At 34.8% G+C, this 25,264-nt stretch overlaps 1 protein-coding gene across 17 annotated transcripts in view; it reads right to left on the bottom strand.

Moving 5' to 3' along the window:
• The window catches only part of RABGAP1L (RAB GTPase activating protein 1 like), a 734,005-nt gene that overhangs the window by 103,538 nt on the left and 605,203 nt on the right, over positions 1 to 25,264 (bottom strand). The window contains exon 1 of one of the 17 annotated variants that reach the window (XM_077157049.1): positions 1,191 to 23,304. The exons of the other annotated variants lie outside the window; for them this stretch is intronic. The gene's annotated coding sequence lies outside the window, so the exon portion shown is untranslated. Of the gene's footprint in view, positions 1 to 1,190; positions 23,305 to 25,264 lie in introns of those variants that run through there. 17 annotated transcript variants of the gene reach the window in all.

Below are 25,264 nucleotides of genomic sequence, written 5' to 3'. Positions count from 1 at the left end.
AAGAAGTATCAAGATAAAAAAATGAAACAGGAACAGCAAATCAATAATCCTTGCCTCTTCTCCCACTTTAAAAAAACCAATACTTTAAACCGAAATCTTTATTTTGAGAACTTAGATTCTGTTTTCTGTTACTATTGAGAAAGCAATACAGGGGTCTATTTTCTAAAGGGATTATTTTTTTTCCTCCCATACATAAAAGTTCATTCCATCTTTTCTTTTTAAGGTTAGAGGTTTCTCTTAATTGCCCAAATCAGCAGATAGCCATGAATTGTTGTGCCTTGGCCACCAGAAGTGGTTTTTAAAAATACATCCGGAACCATAAATGAACTTCCATATTCCCAAGATTAAAAATTTGAAAGGTGACCACAATGTTATCATGACAAAATTGCTTAAATTATAAGACAGGTAATGTAATGTATGCTAATTTCATGAAAAAAGTTCTTAGCAAAAAAAGAAATGGGGAACAGATAAAATACCCCAAAAATTGTTTTCCCAACATTCCTATTTACACTATATCTTCTTGGCTTTTAATAGAATCTATATATAACACTGCAGTACTATGAGAAAAAAATTTGTTAGAACTAGAAATCAACTTGGCAATGTTCGTCTAAAATCAAAAGATCTACAGCTATTGGTTGGGATTTTTAGTCTAATTACAAATAGCAAGATTATGTCCTCTTAGGTTTGTTAACTTTTCAGAAAACAAATGAACAAAACTCTAAATGAAATCTATAGCCTGTTTTCTCAGATCTTTCTAATGGATCTTCACCTAGATTAGCATGATTATTTAAATAGTAGAACGTTACATTTAAACGTTAACAGAAAAATTCTGCAACTGCCATAGCATTCTAGATTAAACACACACACAGAGGGAAGGGGGAAAACACACAGTATTGCTAGGAAACAGAAGCAATTCTAATAAGCTTATTTGAACAAAAAATGCAATACTCAAAATAAATCCTCAAGATTTAATGAGCTTCAAACTAGGTTTTTCCCATGTTGGAGCCAGTTAAGTATTTACTCCACTTTTTTTCCTACATTGCAGCTTTGTCTTTTAAGCTTTATTTTTGACAAAATCTTTTCCAGCATATAAAAAGAATTTCTTAATGCTGACCAACCAGGTAACAATTAACATAATTAACATGATAATCAGCAGAAAAGGCATTATAAGGCATCCAGGCAGTTCATACCTTTAAAATTCCTTTTATCTTTTCAGGAGTACTTTAAAAGATATTGTGAACCTCTTCTTGAATTCACTAGCACCAGAAGATTTCAGATTTATCTTGTAGCACCATTTTCTGGATGTAAAAGCAATTCCTCTTGCTTTCATATTTTTCTTTGCTACAGTGACTCAGTGCTTCCGCGCACTGATATCTGAATAAGGTGCACTGACAAAGACACCTGTTGTGGAAGGTAAAGAAACTACTTCCCATAATGCCTTACTCCCTGCTGGCAACCGCCCAAGGGCAAACAAGAATTATAACCGCATTTGAGCAGTCCCCTCTGCACCCTGGGAAAGCATTCAGTGTAACAATAGGTAATCTTCTTGGTTAGGAAGAATATTTATAACCGAAGAAAACTGGAATGGGAAAATAATATCAAATAATGCTAGATGCAGTGTATTAAACTCATAAACTAAGGCACCAGGACTATAACAGTGCAAAACATTTTGTAGAAACAAAGACTAATGACTTTTAATTTTACAAAAACAGAAGTTAACTTCAAATAAGCCAATCTTTTAGAATTCTACCCAGGTTCTTAGGTAAACATTTTAAAAGCTTCAATTTTCTGTCTTCAAGAGATTACGTTCTAATTACCATGGTGATGAGAAGTATTACTAATATTTCATTTCTAAATCAGAGGCCCTCTATCAAAGCGACCAGTGCATGCATTTTCTTGGTTAAAGATTCCAAGTTGATCTGCATCCCTAATTTTTTTGTTACCCTTAAAATGTTCCAACAAGATTTATTTTCATAGTCTAGGGAAGAAAAACTTGGAGTGTTTCTTTTCTCCGACAATAAAATGCACAATTGTGGTTTCAAAGAAAAGAATATTTCCAGGAAGCTGTGAAATCTTGTGCTGTACTGGCTTTTCTCTTTTTTCTAAAGCCATTTTCTCTGGTCTCAGAAACAACAGTTATACCAATACATCCCCAAACTTCTGGAGCTGTTGTACACAGTCATGTTTACATATAATCCTTTACTCCCTTTGCAAGATATCTCTTTTGCCTTTTTCCAGTGGACTAAGAACCACTGATCTTCCATATTTGTTTCCACCTGAGTTTTTGCAGTTCACACCATCCAATTCCACGGGGGAAGAAAAAGACATGGGGGTGGAGAATTACCTGAGGTCAATGCGTGTAATGCAGACAACACCATTTGCTGCTAAAATGTATCATCAGGAAAGGATTATGTATCAAATAGGCAGTAGAAAATGAGGCAATTGTGGTGATCAAAAAATGGTCCCCAGTTCAAGCAGGAACTAGCTAGTTGTCTGTCTTGGGGCCAGTCACTTAACCTCACTAGGTTTCAATTTCCTCATGGTCATGTAAATTGAGAGGGATGGAATAGAGCAGCCATTTTCAAAGTACGCTCTGAAAGTCAAAAGCAGCATGTCTTGAACAGGTTTATGGGGAGGGGGGGAGGTGTTTGGAGGCGGGAACACCTTTTTATTCTGTATTAGAATAAGAATCAAAGGGTAATAGTAATCCCAGATGTTAAGAATGTCTCCCTAGGATTGCTATAATGTATCCCAACAAACACAGTCTACTTTATATCCTAGCTTGGATTTTATAATAACTCTTTTGCTATAAAAGGGGATTCAGTGACAGTTGTTATACTTTCTGTTAGCTACAGTACTCTTTACAGTCTTTATATTCAGAGGCCAAACTGGCTACAAAATAGTTTTCAAAAGCCTCTTTAGATCTCATTAAGATCAGAAAATTTTAACAAGTAAACTACCTCTAAGGAGTTTTAAATGCTTTACAAATTTACAAAGAAATTATCTATTGCTCAGGGAGCTGAATTTGTCCCACTGTCATCTTCTAAGACTGCAATTTTTAAACAAAAATACCTAGATCATAGTATGAGTCCAATCCCATCCTGACCCTCGGAGGACATGTATTTTCAAGCATTAAATTTAGAAACATGCAAAAAAAATAAACAAGAAAAACTCGAGTAAGAGGTAGACATTTTTCTATTGCCGTGTTCTTCCCAAATGCAGCAAAGCGAGGGTGTTTCATTATGGGAGTAGTATTTTGTTATTTACCAGTCAGAACAGCAAATAGATTAAAAATTGATCCCACCTCATATCCTTGTGGCTATAGATACCCTTTTTTATGTCTCAGGTTTTACATGAACATTCTTATCACAACAGCCATGAAATCAGGATCAGATGGAAAGGACAAAATAACCATGGCAGAAATATGGTCTAGAAGCTAGAAAGATGTTTTCCCCACAAGCACATCCCGAACCCCCTGCAGAGAGCTCCTCCTGCCTAAGCATCCCTGGTGCACTAGTGCATAAATGTCCTTACAGTTTTTTAAGGGACTTAAAAAGCTGTCTTCATGTTAAAACAAGGATGTAATCCAGAACTATTCTAGAATGATTCAGTTTTAAGGGATCCTGAAAATCAAAACATTCATTGTGCTGACATTTAAAATAAAAACCCTCTAAGACAAAATTCTATAACTTTTTTTTTCTTTTGCATGGGCAGGCACTGGGAATCGAACCCGGGTCTGCGGCATGGCAGGTGAGAACTCTGCCTGCTGAGCCACCATGGCCCGTCCTATAACTAATTTTTTAATAATAGAAAACCTATATTCCAAACAGTTTCCTATGTACACTTAGGAGAGCACATCGAACAATGCAAATGTGTAAAGAGGGGGAACAAAAGATAAAGATGCAAATGAGAAAAGATAGAAGTATCAATAGAAGAACTTCTCAGAATATTCTGGAATTACAGAATAGTCCAGTGAACACATACTGAGTTTTCACAAGGGAAAAAGAATGAAAAATAAAAGATAAATAAGTGAAATCTTAGTTCTCTTTTAATTCATGCAAAAGTAAATAAAGAAAACCATTATTGTGTCAAATTCCAACCATTCACCTCATTATCTTTCCTAGTAATTCTAGGCAAATTCAAAACCTCAGAAATTGCAGATTCTTAAAAATATATATCAAATTCCCCAGAGTTAAACTAAGACAAGAAAAACCAGTGGGACATAAATACTCGCTTAACAGGCTATCTCACTTCTTCATTTGCATTTTGTTACAAAGAATGAGGCCAAGGTAGATTCCAGACTGTGAAAGAATAGGGCAACTCTTTAATAAAAATTCAACTTTTTATATGTCTTATTTGTAACACTAAAATCCACAGGCAGCACATTCACATTAAACTTCACCTAATGAAAAATAAGTATTTCAAGTGTTCGCAAGCATTCACTGGTATTTGCTATCACCCACAAATGAGGATGGTTTCAGACACGTCTAAGAATACAAGTAATGCTATCTTGCTTCACCCTGTCCCACTTTAAGCTGAGAAAACAACTGTACTGGAATTACCAGTAACTTTGCCTTAATTTCTAAAGCATTCCAGTAACTTTTTAAAAAAGTTTTACTAACAACAAAGTCAAACCATTCCACATGGATGATCTTTCATATTCACTTTTTTACAACTAGATGCCATCATCTATCCATGTACTTCTAATAAAACCTGCATTTAATATGGTTCCTGCATGTTGATCAGCCATACTGCATTATAAGAAAAAGACTAACATTGGTCTCTAACCTCTTATCCATTTAGGTCACAGTGGTTCACATAACTAACATCTTGAAAGGGAATAAACCAACATGGACAAAAAGAGTAATTTTAAAAATTGCTAAAAGGTAAATAACTTCACTACTCCTGAGGCTGCTAAACCACTGGCCTTGTTTACAGGGCTGCTGGGGCCCTTTTGCTCAGGGCCTTAACTGGTCTCACTTCCATTTTAAAGCTGCCATAAACCTCAATACCTCTGGGGTTCTCTCCTCACAAATCGGGCTGTGAAATACAACACAATCACCCCAATAACATTACCATTTATCGCGAAAACCAGCAAAAGAGGATTTTCTTTGAGATTTTCTACTGAAAATCAAAGGAAACAGATAACAAAAATATCAAAACGTGAGTGTAGGGGCTTGTGACAGTTTTTACTTTGGTTAAGCTCTAAAGAACACCGGGACTTTCAGGCTTTAGGAGTTTTTTCCCAAAGAGAAAATCTCCTCTATCTTCATCTTCAGCTTCACTCCCTTCCTACTAGATGGGAAGATAAGTTTAGGGAAGAGCAACAACAGGGTATAAACTAATTTTCACTCAAGTGTTTATTTGTCTCAAGTTCTTCCTGCAGGTCCGATGCCCCCTAGCCTGGAAGAATCTTTTTCTTATGGGTCCTCTGTCCCCTGCAATAGGTTAAGTACTAGCAGCTTGCAGCAGGGCACGCCAGCTGAAACCCTGCAGTTGAAACTGCATTTACTTGGTAAATTTTATAGTAGAGGAATTATATCTCAATTGAAAAAAAAAAAAACACAACAAAACAGCATGTACTAAGTGTCTATAATGTGCATGAGTGGGGCTTACAGAATTTGTACTCTAGTAACTCATACAATCTAGTTGTAATAATGACCAATATTTATTAAAAATTTTGTAATAGCAGTTAGTTTTATTATGTGCTCTCTGTCCCAGGCACAGAATCTCATTTACTCTTCACAATAAACCAATGAGCTAGGGCCCATAATCATTCTTGTTTTACTTTCAAAGTGTGGAGAAGTTTAACTGTTAGCCTCAATTCTCACAGTTAGAAATGGAACAGACAGGATACAAATTCACGTGTCTGGCCCCAAGTCACAGGCCCTTCATTATTCAAGGATGATTAGCGGAGGCACAAACATATCCCAATAATCTGCCACATGCCACACACTATTGATTCTCAAGCACTGATATCTTCAGACACATACATGCAGATTACAGAATAAAATACACACTATGTCTGTCAAATAATAAATGCAATAATAAGTCATATAAGATCATAACAGAATGAAGCCCCTCTGTGGACAGGGAAGGCTTCATGAAAAGAAGTTGAGGGAAAAGTGGTAGAGCATCAAATTTAGATAGGCAGAGCAAATAATTTTTTTTTACAGGAAAAACTAAATTAACCTAGCCAAAGTGGTGAACTGATGTTGGACATAGCAAATAAGGTTGCAAAGGCAACCATTTGAATCTGCCTGCGGTAGGATTCAAATATCAGGTCTATAAATTTGGAATATTTGGTAGGTAGGCCAAAGGGAATCACTGAAGTTTGTGGAGTTTCTGACTTTCCAGCTTCCAGTTTTGTCACAAGGAAAGAAGGATAATACTGTGGTTACCACATAGGCTCCAGAGTCAGTATAACCTGGTTTGATGCTTGGCTCTGTCATTCACTAGCTGTGTGACCACAGCCTTAGTTTTCTTATCCTTAAAATAAGAGAATAAGAACAGGGATCATATTGTGAGGGAAAATGAGAAAGTTATGTGAAGCCCTCAGCAAGGTGCCTAGCTCTGGAAAGTATCTGACTAATTAGCTGTTATTATTATTATTAATAACATTAATAAAAAATCATGTCCATAGGGGCAATACTATCCACAATAAACAGAAGTGGAGACAGGATTTTAACCCTTAGAAAAAGGAGGGAAGTGTTCTCAGTATACTAGAACATAATGTCTATATTATTTTCTTTCTATGCCTTTATCCAATTAGAAAAAAATTGAGGGACAAGTAAGAGGTATTACACAACTCTGATTCTCTGTCAGGTTCTCCTAAAGTCCATCTTCTTAGGTATAGCTTTATTTGGGGGGCAATTTGGTAATTTGCACTTTTTTTTCTGTCATGAATGATTGCAAGAAATAAGAGGAGGTGAAAGACTTGATAGCGTGAAAAGAAGAAAATCAATAGTTTAACTGCCCTCTTCAATTTCCTGACTATAATGCAGAGTATAATCAATTACCTCTTATTAATTTGAGCAATTGTGAAAAGAACGGGGAACAAAGAGAACATTTGTTGTATTTATCTGTCTTAACAAGAGCAACAAAACACTGTTACTATGGGCTATCATGTGGAAATACATAATCCTTCTTTAAAATTACATCATAATCAGAGTTTCCACTGTTCATTTGTATCTCAAAGTCAAAAGAAATATCCTAAGTAATGGTTAAGAGCAGCACTTCTTCCTGAAGCTTTAGAACTGGCCAATAAACTTTGGGATCCATTTTATTTAAAAGATAACTGAGTTTAAAATCGGAATAAATGGGAAAGGAAGAAGTAACAAATATTTAACATTGTGCTGCTACATTATCTAATTTAGTTCTTAATAAGTTCATTAGTTCTTACTAGGCTGGTTTTATTATTCCCATTTTACAGAGGAGGCAACTACCACTCCAAGAGTTTAAGTAATTTATTTAAATTTCAATTGCTAACAAATCAGAGCCAGGATTAGAACTGAAAAATATGTGATTGCAAAGGATCAGTTTTCCCCCTACCTTCCACCCCCCACCAGTATAAATATGAGAGAACAAAATAGAAAGAGGAATTCATTCTTGATAACTGACATACAGATACTGAAATAGAAGCTTTTAAGTTTCCAATGCTGGACTCTATATTCCTCCTCTCAGTGTTTAACATTTTATGATTGTTTATTGAAAATACAAACTAAAAACTTGTATTGCATCTAATACCATTATTGATAAGGCATTTGTAAATATAAAGAAAAATATAAGACTGAAGGCAAACTGTCAATTGTCCTCAAGTTCCTGATGTGTAATTCACAAATTAACCGTCTACTGCATAGACACATGGATTGACGCAATATTATTTAAATGACCTGACAGTAGTGGCTTCTAGGATGTTAGAAATTGACTTTGCTTGCTTTATGAGCAATAGTAAATTGTTCAAATGCCTAAGAGTAAAATAATATTAACACAAAATGTATAGCGGGTTCAATGTAGAAGATCCTAAGGAGTAATTCTTTCTTTGAAAGCTCTATTGAAATAGGTTATTAAGAGAAAACTATAACAGATTGGTAGGCATCATTCCCCTAAAGACATTTTGAAACACACTCATTTCAGGTGTTTGCCTAGTAAGCAATCATGGTAGACAAAAGCATGGCTTTTGGAGTCAGAGTCCTGGGTTTGAATCTCTGCTGTCACCTCCATCTGATAGACAAACAACTTCCCTCTAAGCCTGAGGTTTTTTTTCTGAAAAATGGGGCAAATAAAAGAATGGACTTCACTGAGGTATTTTAAGGATTAAATGAGATAATACATGCAAATCATCTGGCCTAGAAAAAGTGCTTAATAGCATTTTAGTAGTGGCAGTTGCAGCAGTAGCAATGCTCAGGACACCCCAATTTCATTCATTTGAATGAGAGTTATTTTTTTTTTATGTGGAGTCTAAAAAAACTTTCCAAAAACTGATCATTTCAGGTTTAAGAATAATCAAGGCAAAAAAACAGATAGTTAAATTATTTATGCTTTAATTACTCATCAAATTAAGCCAAGCTAAGAGATCATTTTAGTGTCTACATAGCTGCTCAAGTGTATGTGAGAATTTTAGTTTCAATAACAAATTTTAATATTATGACCATTTTCCGTGATATATTCTGTGACATACCTTTTTCACTTAAAATGTCATTTGAGACCTAAGAAAGCCTTCAAATGTTTAGAAAAAGAACCATTTACCAGTTAACCAAAGATACCTAAGGAATCAGAGGCAAAACAAACAGCTCTCTGGCAATTATTCTAAAACTGTTAGATGTTCACTCATCACATTGTTCATATTACCCTGTATTAAAATCTTCAGTTGTAGTTGTTAAAATTTTTAAATGTTCAAAACTGCTATAAACTATTGCTTTATATTCATCTTAGTACATATTTGCAGAGACTTTTAATTATGCTATGTAATATGAGATTATGATTTACAACACTAAAATAAACTAATATCAAAATGTTATTGAAAAGATGGTGAAACAAAAAGTTACTTTAATTAGCTGTGACTAGGGGAATGTTTATATATTAGCCAATCTGGTATAAATGATCAAAATGCAAAATGAATATGCATTAAATCTTAATGTGGTGAACATACAACCTAAGCAAATAATACTTCCTTTGCTTCTCCTAATGGCTAACTAGTTCTTTAACATTCCATCTCTTACTGGTGTCTCTTCTTTAAAATGTACCAAACAGGGAAAGAGAAAAACACTAAACAGTGACATTAAATAGCAGATGTTATTTCTAATCATCTCTGTCAAATGACTAGGCTTGGGGAACAAGTTAAAATTAAAAGCTAAAATAAATACAAGGTCCAGTATTTGAGATTTTTAATTATGAAATGTTTTTCAGCCATACTTTCAATTTTTTATTCCCATGTAAAAAGATCTCCCTAAATGAATATTATAGGGAAGCTGGTAATAAGGTTGGCCAAAAGAATTTAACGTTAAGCAAAATGCTATGATATTGAACTTTATAAAGAAAAAAAGTGAATCTGGGCTTTGACACACAGAATTTAAGTATTAATAATAGGCTGCTTTTATTAATTATTTCATTCACTATTAACAAGTTTGTAAGTTTCTTTTTTGCTGTGGTAAAATTGACTAAGCTTATTTTAATGTTAAGATGTTAATGTTCAGAGTTTAAACTTCACCCTCAAACACATTCTTTCTCATATTGCTTCCCTTTCCTCCCTCTTCTCTCTGGCTCTTGCTCTTGCTCATACATGTATATCTCTTAAAAGATTATTTTTGTCTTAAGCCATTTGGTATCTACTGTATTTATATCAGTAAATATAAATAACTAAATAACTGGTCTTTATTTTACATATTTAAACTTAACTACAGTTATTTTACAAAGGCTGATAACATAAATGAGATGTAAAAACAGCATGTATGGTTTCACAGAGCATAGTTTATAAATGAGTTTTGTATTAGTCAACTGGAGAGGAACTGTTTCTCTTCTATTATTTATAGTCACTGTAGCTACAAGTAATTCAATATTGCTTAAAACACAGCACACACACAAAACACCACTTTATTTTATAGTAGGGCAATGCCTTACTGAAGATATTCCATTAACACACACACAAAAAGAAACCCCTCTATTGCACGTGGAGGGCAGTTAAGCATTATGCAAGACGATACACCAGGACTTCTTTCCTGTGAAAGAAAATAAGCTATACATTTGCCTGAAGCCTCTCTGCAAGATAGAATTCCAAAGCAGCCATTTTGGAAAGGAGCTTGATTTCAAGAGAAAAGTTCTTTTTGAAACACACATTTTTCTCTTTAATGTAGATTGACTTTGAACTATTAATATAATTTGGTTGTGCTTTTCTTCATTGTACAAGTGGTACAACTTTTCATCACTACAAAACACAGAGGGAGCAGTAAGCAAATCTGGTATTTTATCTTTATTCCAGGGCAATTAAAGAGGAGCAGAGTGAAGAAAATAGTTCTAAGATTTGGAAAATAATAAAGCTTTGTATGTCACAGTGGGAAGGCTTAAACCTCAATCAGATGTACAGTCCAAAGCCAAATGATAGCTAGGAATAAACTGCCAAGTGACAGGATATTGTAATGTGACAGCATCATTGCCCATCCCCTACCCCTGACCCCCCATGATTCTTCTGGGAAGCTTCAGGGTCAAATCGCCAAAAGTAAAACCAATACAGACAATACTAACAATTTCAAAGTAATTCTCTCTCTTAAAATCTTAATATATTTTCAAAAAATATATAGCTTCACAGTTACAAAAAGCAATATGGTAAAATTCTTTATTCAATCACTCAGAAAGCATTTCTTTACTAAGCATATATCAGTACTAGGGTATTCTGATGGAATAGATGAAATAAAGCAAACGATGAACACAGAGCAATACTACCAAGAGATTGAAGGGAGAAAAGAGACATTCACATTAAATACACTGTGTTTTGCTTTGTTTTTGCTACAGAACAACCCATATGTAAATGAATTACGCAAATACAGAAATCAGAGGAAATTAAAAGTGAAACTTCCTCTTAGTTTTGATGGTCAATAAAAAAACATATATATTTAAATTAAATAAATCCTTTAAGCCTTTAACAGATATAGGCCATTAGTTATTTTGGCAGTTGCTAAGTAACATTTCTTCTGCAGGGCTAAGGTGCATGAAATTAGCAGGTTTTCAGAAAAAGACAAATTGGATGCAATTTAGGGAATAGCATTTGAAAAGCAGAAAGGAAAAAAGCTTTAACTTGTTAATCAGGTTTTAAAGTAAGAGAGATTTTAGTGCCCAGCTAAGTGTTTTGTTTGTCACTAGCACCAAATATGAAGGTATTTTAACACATTAATATGTTAGCTTTATTTAAATGGTGAGCCTCACCTGATACACTCAATAGCCTAATTATTTTGAATGATTATGAAATCAGATCAAAAAACTCCAATCACTACTACTAATAGTGAGCTCCTTCAATCCCTTTTTCTAATATTATTTTTATCAAATCCCCAGTTTCAGGATGTGTCACCACCCTAGTTTGTTTGTACTTAAAAAAAAAAAAAGTCTTATTGTAACATAAAATTAGTAAAGCTATAGCTTCATGATGTGGTTAAAAACTACCAGATCCCTAAAAAATATCTTCTTTATAATCAGCATTTTGGAATGACAACTCTTTTTACAAATCTTACTGTATCAACTCAGTGAGTAAAGAGAAGTGTTGTTTAATCCACTAGATATAACAACAGAAACTCTGAAAAAGGAAACAGGCAAATAACTGGGAGGAAATTACTGTAGAATTCCAACTGTTGTGGGGTAGAACAGATACACAGGAAGTGCAATACAGTTCTATCATTTTGAGTATTCAAGGGAAAATTCCCCACCCCATCTCTCTACTTCTCTCCCTCCCATTTTTAACATTATGTTGAAACGTGCATAATGGTACAGGGTTGTAACTGCCAAGCCCCTTATTCACAAAATCAACTCCTCCTCAGGTTTTCTTAAAGTTCACACTGAGCAAATGTTGATGCAGAAACTAACGACTGCAGCCAATACCCCAGGTTAAGTTTAGATAAGTAGTTTCTTGCTTTAGGTTTCTCCCTTTATTTTAGAACAAGTGTTGGACTAAATGATTGGTCAAGTCTATTCTAGTTTCACAGCATACTGCTATAAGAATCATCATCTATAAAGATTTACCTAATCTTTAAACCTGCTCAGGTGGGACACCTACTACCAGTTAGTAGGATCTTTTGGGAGTTTTCTCTTTTTTGTTTTCCCTCTTAGATCAAGCTCAAGAATCCACTGTGAAGGAAGGTCTAACTGCCCGGGAAAGAAAGAGTAAAAGACAAAGGAATAAGCAAACAGCTTGTAAATGTATGCATGGCTGAATTACGAGATTTTAATGACTTTCATTTTCATGACCTACTGGAATTAAATGAGCAGACACTCCAAATTGTAAAGGTCTTATAATGAGTCATAGAGTCACGGATAGATTTCTCAGTCTTGGTACTATTAACATTTTGTGCCAGTTGTCAAGGGCTGTCCTATGCATTATACAAGGTTTAGCACAATCACTAGCCTTTATTCACTTGATATAAGTAGAAACCTCACTCTAGATTATGATAGCCAAAAATGTCTTCAGACATCACCAAATGTCCTCTAGGGAGCAAAACTGTCCAGGATGAGAGTCACAGACATATATTCAAATTACTGAAAGTTATTTTTCATCCCAAATTGACTTCTAACCATTAGATACTTTTATATATATATATATGCTGTATGGCGGGGTCACATTTCATTCTTTTTCCATGTAAGTATCCTGCCATTGCAGCACCATTTGACAAATTTTTGTTTGGTTGTTTTTTTGTTTATTTGTTTGCTTATTTTTTTGGGGGGGGAGGGCATGGGCTGGGAATTGAACCCGGGTCTCCTGCATGACAAGCAAGAATTCTACCCTTGCATCTTGAACCGTTAGATTCTTTAAAATAATTTTTATAATTTCAGTGTTTTTATTATCTCAAATCCTACTGAAAATTATCAATGTCATTGAATATCTCTGGAGAATTTTCTTTTATTTTGACAAGCTTCTTGCCTTCATAGATTATAACCAGAGCACTTAAACATTTTTAGAATTGGGGAATCACAAATTGGTTATTGACAAATCACCTGTGGGCATCTCAATAGTATAGGTATTGTTTATGTCAGGATTAATGATTTATATGTTGGAATATATATTATTATTCGACTGACTCTGTTCTACAAAGTAGTACCCATGAATTTTAGAGATGAGAGTGTTCTAAACGATAGCATACTTTCACATTCTCAATGTTTACCTTAGACCAATGATCTCTTGATGAATTTTATCATGAAGAGGTAGATAAATCATATTTATTAAAAAATATACAATGCCACAAGTTCACACAGTATTGGAAATAGCTTTAGAGATTATCATCCAGTTTCTGAATTACAGATTGGGAAACTAAAACCTACAGACTAGTAACCAACTGAAATAGTAAAACAAAAAACAAAGCAAAACAGAAAACCACTTAAACAAAGAAGAAGAAAGGGAGAAAATAACAAAAGAAGGGAGAAGAAACAAAGCCTAGGGGAAGAAAAGAGATTATTTTGCCTTTACTGGGGTGTGGCAGGGTATGACCAACCAATGCTTTATAAACTATAAATCTCAGGCCCTGGGTCCATAGAACAAGCACTAGGGAAGTGATGGATGTAGTTTTACGGCTCTGAACCAGGTAAGTGCTTCCTATCAAGGGGAAATTGTTGCTGGTGGAAAACCATAAAAGTAGTTGACAGTGAGAAAGGGAAGCAGCTGTCATACAACCACTCTTCTTCTAGGTTACTGTTTCATATAAATTGATTAACTAGATTTTCTGTTATTTTTGGGGGGTGGCGGCTGGAGAGAAGAAAGAGATATTAATTATATCGCAAACTCTTAAATTCTGAAAATGTTTTCTTATGCATTCATTCTGGGACTTTTTAATCAAAGCCGTAACTTTAAAAATAAGCAGAGAAATAAAAGGAAAGTCCAGTAAAACACGGTGTTGACCTTTGGCTGCTTCTGTACAGGTTTAAAGCTGTATTTTAAATTTGTCCAGGTATTCCAATGTGCAACTGATCGGGTTTTTTGAGAGCATTTGGATGGGAATGGGATTATATAATATTTTAAAATTAAGAGTACAAATTATATTCCCATTTGAACTGGTCACTTACCGAAAGCTATGCTATGCTGTTAGTACAGACAAAAGAAGGTCATTGCCTGAATATCAATTTATCATTAAAAACAGGCTTATCTAGAGTATGCAAATTCACAGGGACAGAAAATGGATTACAGGTTACCAGGGACAGGAATGGAGAATTAACACTTAACAGGCATACAGTTTCTGCCTGAGGTGCTGGAGTTTTGGTAATGGAAGGTGGTGATGATAGCACAACACTGTGAATATAATTAAAACCACTAAAATATATACTTCAAAATGGTTAAAATGGGCAGTTTTATGTTGTATATATGCTACCATAATAATTAAAAAAAAAAAGCACAAAGACAATTCAAATACCAAAAGATAATTGATACAATTTCACTTTTTCAAGTGGTACTTCAGCAAAATTTAGGAGATTACATACTTGCTGAATGTTTCCTATGTACAGAATACAGAGCTAAACATCCGGGGTATCAAAATGAAAAAGTCAAGAAACTCCCAAATTTCTCAATAGGTTATAGGAAGAAACTGAAAGAAATTTCTTCATATAATGAAAATAAACATATTACTTCCACACCCCCATCAAAAAAAAAACAAAACAAAACAAATACCTTTTAATCCCAGTCCATTTATAAACAACTTGATTGCAGCCTTCCCATTCAAAAACTTCACTGCTTTTAACAGTCCCTCTTTTTCAAGAGCGCGTCTGTATCTTTGTTTAATAGGCGTAGAAAACAAGTCCCATAGAACTGGAATGCTCACTTCAGGATTCTACGAAATCAGACTCAGTCTAGAATTGAAACTCATATGATATAAAAGCTGGACAGCCTCTCTGGAGTTTTTTAACTCAATCCTCCACTCTTAATCAAGAGCACTTGATTAGATACAGTCATACTCCATCTTTCACCAAGTGTAGCTAAATTCTAGGAGTTTAAGGTAAAAATGAGCTTTCAGACTGGAGAGGCACCAGGACTGAATGGAGACATCATAGGGTTCACGGTGGGCACCCTGGTTCAGACTTGCTATGGACCCCAGAACAAGGCCAGAAATGGGTGGTCTCCATTATTGGGAACAAAAAGGAAATAATAATTTGACTCCCCACGCTTAATTTAAGATCAGGTTTTCCCTCAATATAATTTCAGGAAATTCTTTTATTGATATGAACACATACGAAAAGGGTTGGGACAAGGGAGGAAGAGAGAGCAAAACATTAAAAAAAATTTTTTTTTAAAGCACTGCTATTGAGTCTATAGAACAATTTTTAATAGACAAGCATTTTATTTCTAATTCATTGGTGAAATCTATAAACATAATGCTCATTTCCTGGTTGCTAAGGCCATTAAGGGTCTAATCTATTTCCTGAGCTGAAACTAGCTAATGGAAAAATATTTAGAATAGTAATCATCTAGTGATATGGGCATTTGGTATCTATTCACCTAAAACATATTCTTGGTCATAATTCCCTTCAGTAATTTATATGGTTTCTGAAGGAATAATCTCATTTTTTACAAGGAAAGATTTGTGCTATTAAAACATTATAAACCTTCCTCTCTGCTCTAGAGTTTTATAAATAAGGGCACCCCCCTAGGAGATTCTTTTGCCTCAAAATATATGTATATGTAATATGAGGTCTGCGATGTATATTACTTGATTTCCTGCTATGCGGTTCATTCATGAAATCATTGAACACATGCAAAAAACATGAAGTTAATCCTACTACTGTGACAATATTTATGCATTGAAAATCTGTTACATAAGCTTATTATACCATCTATTTGCAATCCCTCCCCAAAGCTGCACAGATCCAAATTGCTGAAAACAAAACTATGGTGTGCTAATGCTTAATTTACCCTGGACAGCCCATGTTGTGACATCTGGCGGTATATCAAAGTCTTATTGCCACAAGTTTGTTTCTTTTTTGTGGCCAGCACACCACTGTTGACCATCACACCTCTGAAACATTCATTACCAGGGGGAGAGTTGAAAGAGTGAATTAAATTTAATTTCAATCTAGGAGAAGGATCATTTAGAAGACAAACATGCCAGAGAAAAATCCTGAATGCAGGAGAGAGCCCACCTCATTTTAGGTTGATCTGTACCACTTTTTCCCCCTCCTTTAGCAAAGATCATCAAGAGTTATCTTTAAAAATAGTCTACCAGAGCCACGTTTGATCTTTGGAGCAAAGCTATCATTTGAGCTGAGGCTGGAAGTGTGACTCTTTTTTTAAAAAAAAAAATCTTTATTTATTAATTTAAAAAAATTAACAACAAAAACATTAACATATCATTCCATTCTACATATATAATCAGTAATTCTTAATATCTTAGAACATTTGCATCGATTTAGAAAAAGAAATAAAAAGACAACAGAAAAAAATAAAACGATAACAGAAAAAAAAAAAGATTATACATACCATACCCTTTAACCCTCGCTTTCATTTATCACTAGCATTTCAAACTAAATTTATTTTAGCATTTGTTCCCCCTATTATTTATTTTAATTCCATATGTTCTACTCATCTGTTGATATGGTAGATAAAAGGAGCATCAGACACAAGGTTTTCACATTCACAGAGTCACATTGTGAAAGCTATATCATTGTTCAATCATCATCAAGAAACATGGCTACTGGAACACAGATCTACATTTTCAGGCAGTTCCCTCCAGCTTCTCCACTACATCTTGAACATCAAGGTGATATTACTTAATGCGTAAGAATAACTTCCAGGATAACCTCTCGACTCTGTTTGGAATCTCTCAGCCATTGACACTTAGTCTCATTTCACTCTTCCCCCTTTTGGTCGAGAAGGTTCTCTCAATCCTTTGATGTTAATTCTCAGCTCATTCTAGGATTTTTATCAGTCCCTTGATGCTGAGTCTCAGTTCATTCCAGGATCTCTGTCCCACGTTGCCAGGAAGGTCCACACCCCTGGGAGTCATATCCCACGCAGAGAACGGGAGGGTGGTGAGACTGCTCATCATGTTGGCTGGAGAGTGAGGCCACATCTGAGCAACAAAAGAGGCTCTCTTGGGGGTGACTCTTAGGCCTAAATTTTAAGTAGACTTGACTCACCCTTTGCGGGGTTAAGTTTCATATGAACAAACCCCAAGACTGGGGGAGTGTGACTCTTAAGGTACTCACCTCACATACTTCACTTAACAGTTATGCTCAATTCTAGAATCTGAGTCCACCAGGGGAAATTTTTTTTAAACCAATATCTGTAATGTATGGTTCATTTAGAAGATGTAGATGTAAGGAATAGTTTAACTAGATAAAAAGATAACTGTACTTCAAGAAAAATAGCCTGCTTTCTTTCAAGCATTCTTATAGCATAGAAGTTATTACCCCTTCATAATTCAAACACCGACGAACCGTGATAAACTCATTTTATATGTTTGGGGCAGGGTATTAACATAATTTGTGCTGCTCTAAATGATCAATTCACAGTAAAATCAGCAAGGATACAGTTAGAAAAATTTCACTAAAGGTAAAACAAAGAAAAATATTTAATTTCATTTCTTAAAGAAAAATAGTGTTCCATTTAAAATGACTGATAGCTTCTTGAAAAAAACTTGGTTGTCAAAGCAAAATGGAAACGGTTTCTTCTGTTTCTTAATCACACCCCCCATATGGTCATTAAAATCACTTGTTAACACTTTCATCCATGGGTTTCCCATTTATCAGACACTGTACAAGGGTGTTGTACGTAAGGCACAAGTATCCCCTAACTTCAACAGGCTTGTAGCAAACCTCTGGCGTCATCATACTTAAATGGTTAAGCAGCAAATTTTATGTTATGTTTACCACAGTAACACTAAGAAAAAAAAAAAAAAACCTGGATATCAAAGGTTCCTATGTATTGTTCCACCCGATGAACATGCTTTGAACGTGGGCTCCTGACACTGATGAACAGCATTTCTGCTTTGTGCTTTTCTTTTCAGAATTTGATGCGCTGGAAACCACAGAAGCAATTCCCTACGCTCACACTGCCCATACCCTGGAGACCTGGACAAATATGTCAGGTTCTCTGTGGTCTGAGAGTCAAGATTTCCAGGTAAAGTTTATGAAAAGCATGACTGATTAAATTAAACCACTCTCCAATACCGTTAAACTAAAATTCTTAATTGAAATACAAATGCTAGTATCTGACAACTCAAAAACAAACTATACTTATGAAGTCTTGAAAAAACTGCCATTGGAACAAGATAGGATTAACTCAAGTAAGACTACAGAAAATGAAAATACTCAAAAACACTACAGGGTCATTTAATTGTACTATCAGGGTCAGAAATTTATCTAATGATTTCTTCTTTCTTAGTTTTCCAGGACTTCTGTAAGAAAGTACCACAGACTAGGTGGCTTAAAAAACAGGAATTTATTGTTTCACAGTTCGGAAGCCAGAGGTCTGAAATCAAAGTTTCAGCCTGGCCATGCTTCCTTTGAAGTCTTGTAGGGTTCTGACGGCATAACTCAATCTCTATCTCTGCTCTCTCGCATGGCCACCTCTCTGTCTCTACATCAATCATCTGTCTCTGGTCAAATGTCCTGTCTTATAAGGACAAGGTTATAATTAAAGTCCATCCTGATCAGTTTGGCCTCATCTTAATTAGTAACATCTTCCATGATCCTATTTTACAAATGCGTTCACATTCACAGGTCTGGAGGTTAGAGCTTGGACATGTCTTTTTGGAGGAAAACAAAGTTTTCTTCTCTCTTGTTCATATAGGTGCTTCTGAACTGTCTTAGCTCAACCCCATAGGTCCTGATATGTAGTGTTTCCACTGTGGCTTTTTTCCCCCTAGATTTTCTATAGCTTTTTTCATGACCCAAGAACTAAGTAAGAATTTTTAAAATACCAGGTGGTACAATTTTTTTTTAATTCCTAATTTTTATTGTTATTACAATGAGATCAGAGGATGTTGTGCGTATTTATTTTTCCTACTGGAATTCAGTGAAGTTGTCTTCATTGCATTGTAAAAAGGTCTATCCATAGTTTTTAAGATGCAAATTTTGACAAATACCAAATAGCTTTATTCATTATTCTTATTTGGGTTTTCTTTTTCTTATTTTTTGTCCACTTTATCTCTTATGAACCAAGAGATTACATTAATCCTTACTGATATTATGTAACTACTTCTCCATATTTTCTGTAGTTTTTGATTTATGGATTATTATGGATATTACTGTTATAAATCTCCCTTTTTTGACTCAAAGCTTTTACCTCTGTGTTCAATTTTGTTTGATATTAAAGATGCAATACCTACTTTTCTTTGTTTGTGGTTCTCCAGTAAGCCTTTGCCCATCTTTTCAATTTCAACCTTTACTTTACTTTAGGCATGTTGCTCAAGACAGCTTGCAAGCTTGTTCAATCTGTGTTTTTTTTTCCTTTAATAGGTGAGTTTAGCGTTTTTTTATACGAAACAGCATAGGCACTTAATTCTCTCATTTTATATTGTTATATTTTCTATTTTTGTTGCTTCTTAATCTTTTACCATGTGCCTGTGTTTTCCTTATTTTACATATTTATGTTTGAGTATATAAGCATATATGCATACATGTTTTGATAATTTTGAAGGCTTGTATTTTTGTGTAGTGGTGATTTTTATGATTACAGCTTTTTACTTAATCTTCTACTTCTTCACATAGCATCTATAAGCAATCGCAGATTTATTACATATCCACTTTCTTTCAACCTCCTTCAATTCTGTCTGTGTGGTTTTTCAGCAAGTTCATGACCCTACTTCTTTTTTTTCAGGTCTGGGGAAGCTCCTGCTGTCACCTCATTACTGTATCTCACATCCCATTGTTCTAAACTGGGAATTATTGATTTTGCCCCTTGGAGAGTTCTTCCAGCTTTGTCTGAGATCTGCAGCGGTGGACATCTTCTCTTCAGTCGCACTTATCTGTTCTTCATCACAAATTGTGGTTTGGGGTTACATACGCATCCTAGTTTCTTTGAAGATGGGGTTCATGGTTTTTTTTTTTTTTTTTTTGCTCTCCTAATGCAGTTGGTTGATTTGTAAAACGAGAAGGGTGATAATGTTCTGCCATTTAAAAATCAGAAATCCAGAATTTGTTTTTATTGCCAAGTCTCTTCCATTATCCCATCACCTCCATCATGCTCTCTGGCCAAAGGTTGCGCTATACTTTCTCTGAAGATTTTCCTGACAACAGTACGTTTTTAGCCTTAATCCCCTGAATGAGGGAGGCAGTTTTTTCTCTGGTACCTTAAGATCTTTTTTCATAATTTCTAGGCTACTTTATACTGTCTCTATATATCCCTGAAGCTTCTGTAAATCCTACTCTTATCTCTGACTCATGTCTTTTTCTTCAGTCCAATTTATTCTTTCTGAAAGTTTAATTTTACCAGTCAATTCAAAGCTGATATACTAAACTTTAAGACATATCAATACTGTGAATTACTGATTATATATGTAGAACAGAACGATCAAAATAAGAACATTTGCGTTTGTTTGGTGTTTCCTTGCCATGAGAATCAGGCAAGGAAAAGAGACTGATAAATAAATAATAAGAGAACAACTCAAAGTCTAACTGGTTAATCCACTGGCCAAGGACTCCAAAAGGGATGTTCTATTTTCCTATGTGTCCTAACAGAGATATGCACATTTTCAGCAACATTTTGCATCTCTCTCCAAAGTGTTCACCACAAGAGACCCTCTGACGTCTATTATCAGATATATAAAGAAAAGAAAATATTTCTCAACTTTGATTTTATGATTTTTTAAATCTCAGTGTGTAAATCTGACTATATATGAATGTTATACTAGGCAAAGAAGGGAGAAGTGATCAAGGAAGGTCTTTATCAACTCTGTTTCACAATGAGGTTGCAGGTAAGGAGTGGGTACAGAGGTACAGACCCTTGAAATAAATTAATGGGCCAGATAAAGGAAGAGTGAAGGTTTTCTTAGATGGAGAGCAGAAAACAATTATATTCTTCAACTCCTATCTCATACCTTGAGCATCTTACTCTTCCACCCCCATCCCTACTCCCTGCACAAACCTCCCAACAACCTAATCTACTCACTTAAACTGACTGGTCGCATTTGATAACAGCCACAGAAACAACTGGAAAAGAAATGAATGAGAATGATACCACCTTGAAAGAAAATTAATAACTTCTTTTAATGTAATGCTAGCTTCTGAAAAACATCAATCACAGAATCTTATTGATTTAGAATAATAGAAGTTTATCTCTTGCACATGCAAAATTGGCAGGAGGGTAGGTTGGGGGGTTCTAAGCTACACTGCTTTTTAAGAAACCTGATTGATGGAGGTAAGATAATCTTGATAGCCCTCAAAAGCCCCTGTCATCTTCAACACATGGCCTCCAAGGTTACTTTGGATGCCGGTATCCAACTGCACAAGGGACAGAAAAAGAGAGTATGGAAACTAAATAGACAACTTTTAATTTTTCTTAATGGGCCAGATCAAAGAAAGAAATGCATATTCTTTTTACTCTCATTCTCTTCCTCTATCACTTAGATACACTTAACTGCAGAGGAGGCTGGAAAATGTAGTCCACTTGTGCCAGCAACAGGAAAGGAACATAGGTTTGGTGAACAACTAATCAATCTCTGCCACAATGTCTTTGCCAGAATATTATATTTTACCTCCAAATACAGCCAGCTCTTATATCCTAGGAATGTAAATTTAAATGGTATATTTATTACAATGAAATTTTATTACTTAACAAATTTGTCTCCCATTGAAATTCACCATAAATTGGATGTAAAAGGTAAAGTTTCACTATCACTAATATTGGCATATTCAATTATAAGTTCAATTACATAAAAATATTTTAAAACTTCTTTAATTCTATCACATCAAATAGGGGTATTATTTTCATTTTTGTTTTCTCATTTGTCAAACAATATTCCTAAAACACAACATCCTAAAACTGAATTCTTTGATCTTCCTCTCCATATCCCCACTGACTCCTCATCTCAGGAAAAAACCTCTGGACAAACTCTTATTTAAGTTGGATGCTTGGGAATATGCCTTTATACCTTAGTCTCTTTCAAATTTCCATTCAATTTATCAGCAGGTTAGATCTATTTTACTTTCAAAATATAACTTGACTCCATCTATTTCTTCCCATCTTCATAATGCTTCTTATCTAGATTACTGCAGTAGCTTCCTCTTTTCCTCTACTTTTAGAGTGGCCCTCTACTTTTACTTTTCCTCAATCTATTCCTTCTCATAGAAGATAATCTTGATAGCCCCTCAAAAGATTTGCATTGCGCTTAGGATAAAAGAAAAAATCATAACAAAGGCCTTTAAGGTCCTGAAAGATCTAGTCCCCAATCTATATCTCCCACTTCATTTCCCACCACTTTCTTTATTCAATCTGCACCAGCCTTTCAGTTACCTGAACCAGCCAACCAACTTCCTGCCTGAGGGCTTCCAGCATGGTACTTCCTGTCTAGAAGGTTTTATTATTTATTTTGTTTTTTCCCCCATGACATATATTATCATATAAAAGACTATAATTGAAGTATGTGACTCCCACCCAACTCAAGTACTAAGGCCAAGACAGGTGATTATCCCAACTATGTCCTCTGGGAAGGTGAGGTGTGTGGTGGGTATGGGCTTATTTCCCCCCAGTTCACCTATTTACAGGCTTTCCTTTGTCCTCTGCACAAGTCTATTAAAGCCCAAGGTCTAGGCCACTAGGGATTGGCAAATGCCCAGAGAACAAATACAGGTTTAGAATTCACTTACATCTCAGGATTCACATTTTCTCATAATATCAGACTTTTAAAGATTTTCCTTATTTTCCAGTCAATTTAGCCACACTTAAAAAGACGTTTTAATTATTTTAGCCAGCAGTTTTAGATGCTCCATATCAGAAAGATTTATACTGACATCTAGTTGATCATTTTGCCAGAACAAAAGTTCCCCTATAGCATAATTTATTATGCTTCTTCAGCTAACAAGCTGTAACTATGCTTTTAGGGCTTCAACTTAAAATGTTACTTCCTCAGAAGAGTTTACCCTGATTCTTATCCCCCAATCTAAATTAGCTTCTCATCTATCTTTTCTCTTTTTTTTTTTTTTTTTTTTTTTATTTTTAATCCATATTTTTTTTTATTAATTAAAAAAAGAATTAACAAAACAATTAGAAATCATTCCAATCTACATGTACAATCAGTAATTCTTAATAACATCACATAGTTGCATATTCATCATTTCTTAGTACATTTGCATCGATTTAGAAAAAGAAATAAAAAGACAACAGAATAAGAATTAAAACAATAATAGAAAGAAAAAAAAACAAAAAAAACAAAAACAAAAAACCTATACCTCACATGCAGCTTCATTCAGTGTTTTAACATAATTGCATTACAATTGGGTAGTATTGTGCTGTTCATTTCTGAGTTTTTATATCCAGTCCTGTTGTACAGTCTGTATCCCTTCATCTCCAATTATCCCTTCTCTTTTTTTTTTTTTTTTTAATTAACGGAAAAAAAGAAATTAACCCAACATTTAGAGATCATACCATTCTACACATGCAATCATTAATTCTTAACATCATCACATAGATGCATGATCATCATTTCTTAGTACATTTGCATTGGTTTAGAAGAACTAGCAACATAACCGAAAAAGATATAGAATGTTAATATAGAGAAAAAAATAAAAGTAATAATAGTAAAATCAAAACAAAACAAAACAAAACAAAACAAAAACCTATAGCTCAGATGCAGCTTCATTCAGTGTTTTAACATGATTACTTTACAATTAGGTATTATTGTGCTGTCCATTTTTGAGTTTTTGTATCTAGTCTTGTTGCACAGTCTGTATCCCTTCAGCTTCAATTACCCATTGTCTTACCCTGTTTCTAACTCCTGCTGAACTCTGTTACCAATGACATATTTCAAGTTTATTCTCGAATGTCCGTTCACATCAGTGGGACCATACAGTATTTGTCCTTTAGTTTTTGGCTGGATTCACTCAGCATAATATTCTCTAGGTCCATCCATGTTATTACATGGTTCATAAGTTTATCTTGTCTTAAAGCTGCATAATATTCCATCGTATGTATATACCACAGTTTGTTTAGCCACTCTTCTGTTGATGGAGATTTTGGCTGTTTCCATCTCTTTGCAATTGTAAATAACGCTGCTATAAACATTGGTGTGCAAATGTCCGTTTGTGTCTTTGCCCTTAAGTCCTTTGAGTAGATACCTAGCAATGGTATTGCTGGGTCGTATGGCAGTTCTATATTCAGCTTTTTGAGGAACCGCCAAACTGCCTTCCACAGTGGTTGCACCCTTTGACATTCCCACCAACAGTGGATAAGTGTGCCTCTTTCTCCGCATCCTCTCCAGCACTTGTCATTTTCTGTTTTGTTGATAATGGCCATTCTGGTGGGTGTGAGATGATATCTCATTGTGGTTTTGATTTGCATTTCTCTAATGGCCAGGGACATTGAGCATCTCTTCATGTGCCTCTTGGCCATCCGTATTTCCTCTTCTGAGAGGTGTCTGCTCAAGTCTTTTTCCCATTTTGTAATTGGGTTGGCTGTCTTTTTGTTGTTGAGATGAACAATCTCTTTATAAATTCTGGATACTAGACCTTTATCTGATATATCATTTCCAAATATTGTCTCCCATTGTGAAGGCTGTCTTTCTACTTTCTTGATGAAGTTCTTTGATGCACAAAAGTGTTTAATTTTGAGGAGTTCCCATTTATTTATTTCCTTCTTCAGTGCTCTTGCTTTAGGTTTAAGGTCCATAAAACCGCCTCCAGTTGTAAGATCCATAAGATATCTCCCAACATTTTCCTCTAACTGTTTTATGGTCTTAGACCTAATGTTTAGATCTTTGATCCATTTTGAGTTAACTTTTGTATAGGGTGTGAGAGATGGGTCTTCTTTCATTCTTTTGCATATGGATATCCAGTTCTCTAGGCACCATTTATTGAAGAGACTGCTCTGTCCCAGGTGAGTTGGCTTGACTGCCTTATCAAAGATCAAATGTCCATAGATGAGAGGGTC

This window comes from Tamandua tetradactyla, chromosome 4 (assembly GCF_023851605.1).
Source record: "Tamandua tetradactyla isolate mTamTet1 chromosome 4, mTamTet1.pri, whole genome shotgun sequence".
Lineage (NCBI taxonomy): Eukaryota > Metazoa > Chordata > Mammalia > Pilosa > Myrmecophagidae > Tamandua > Tamandua tetradactyla.
The sequence above is the reverse complement of the archived record's forward strand: the minus strand, read 5'-3'. Positions and strand labels throughout refer to the sequence as shown.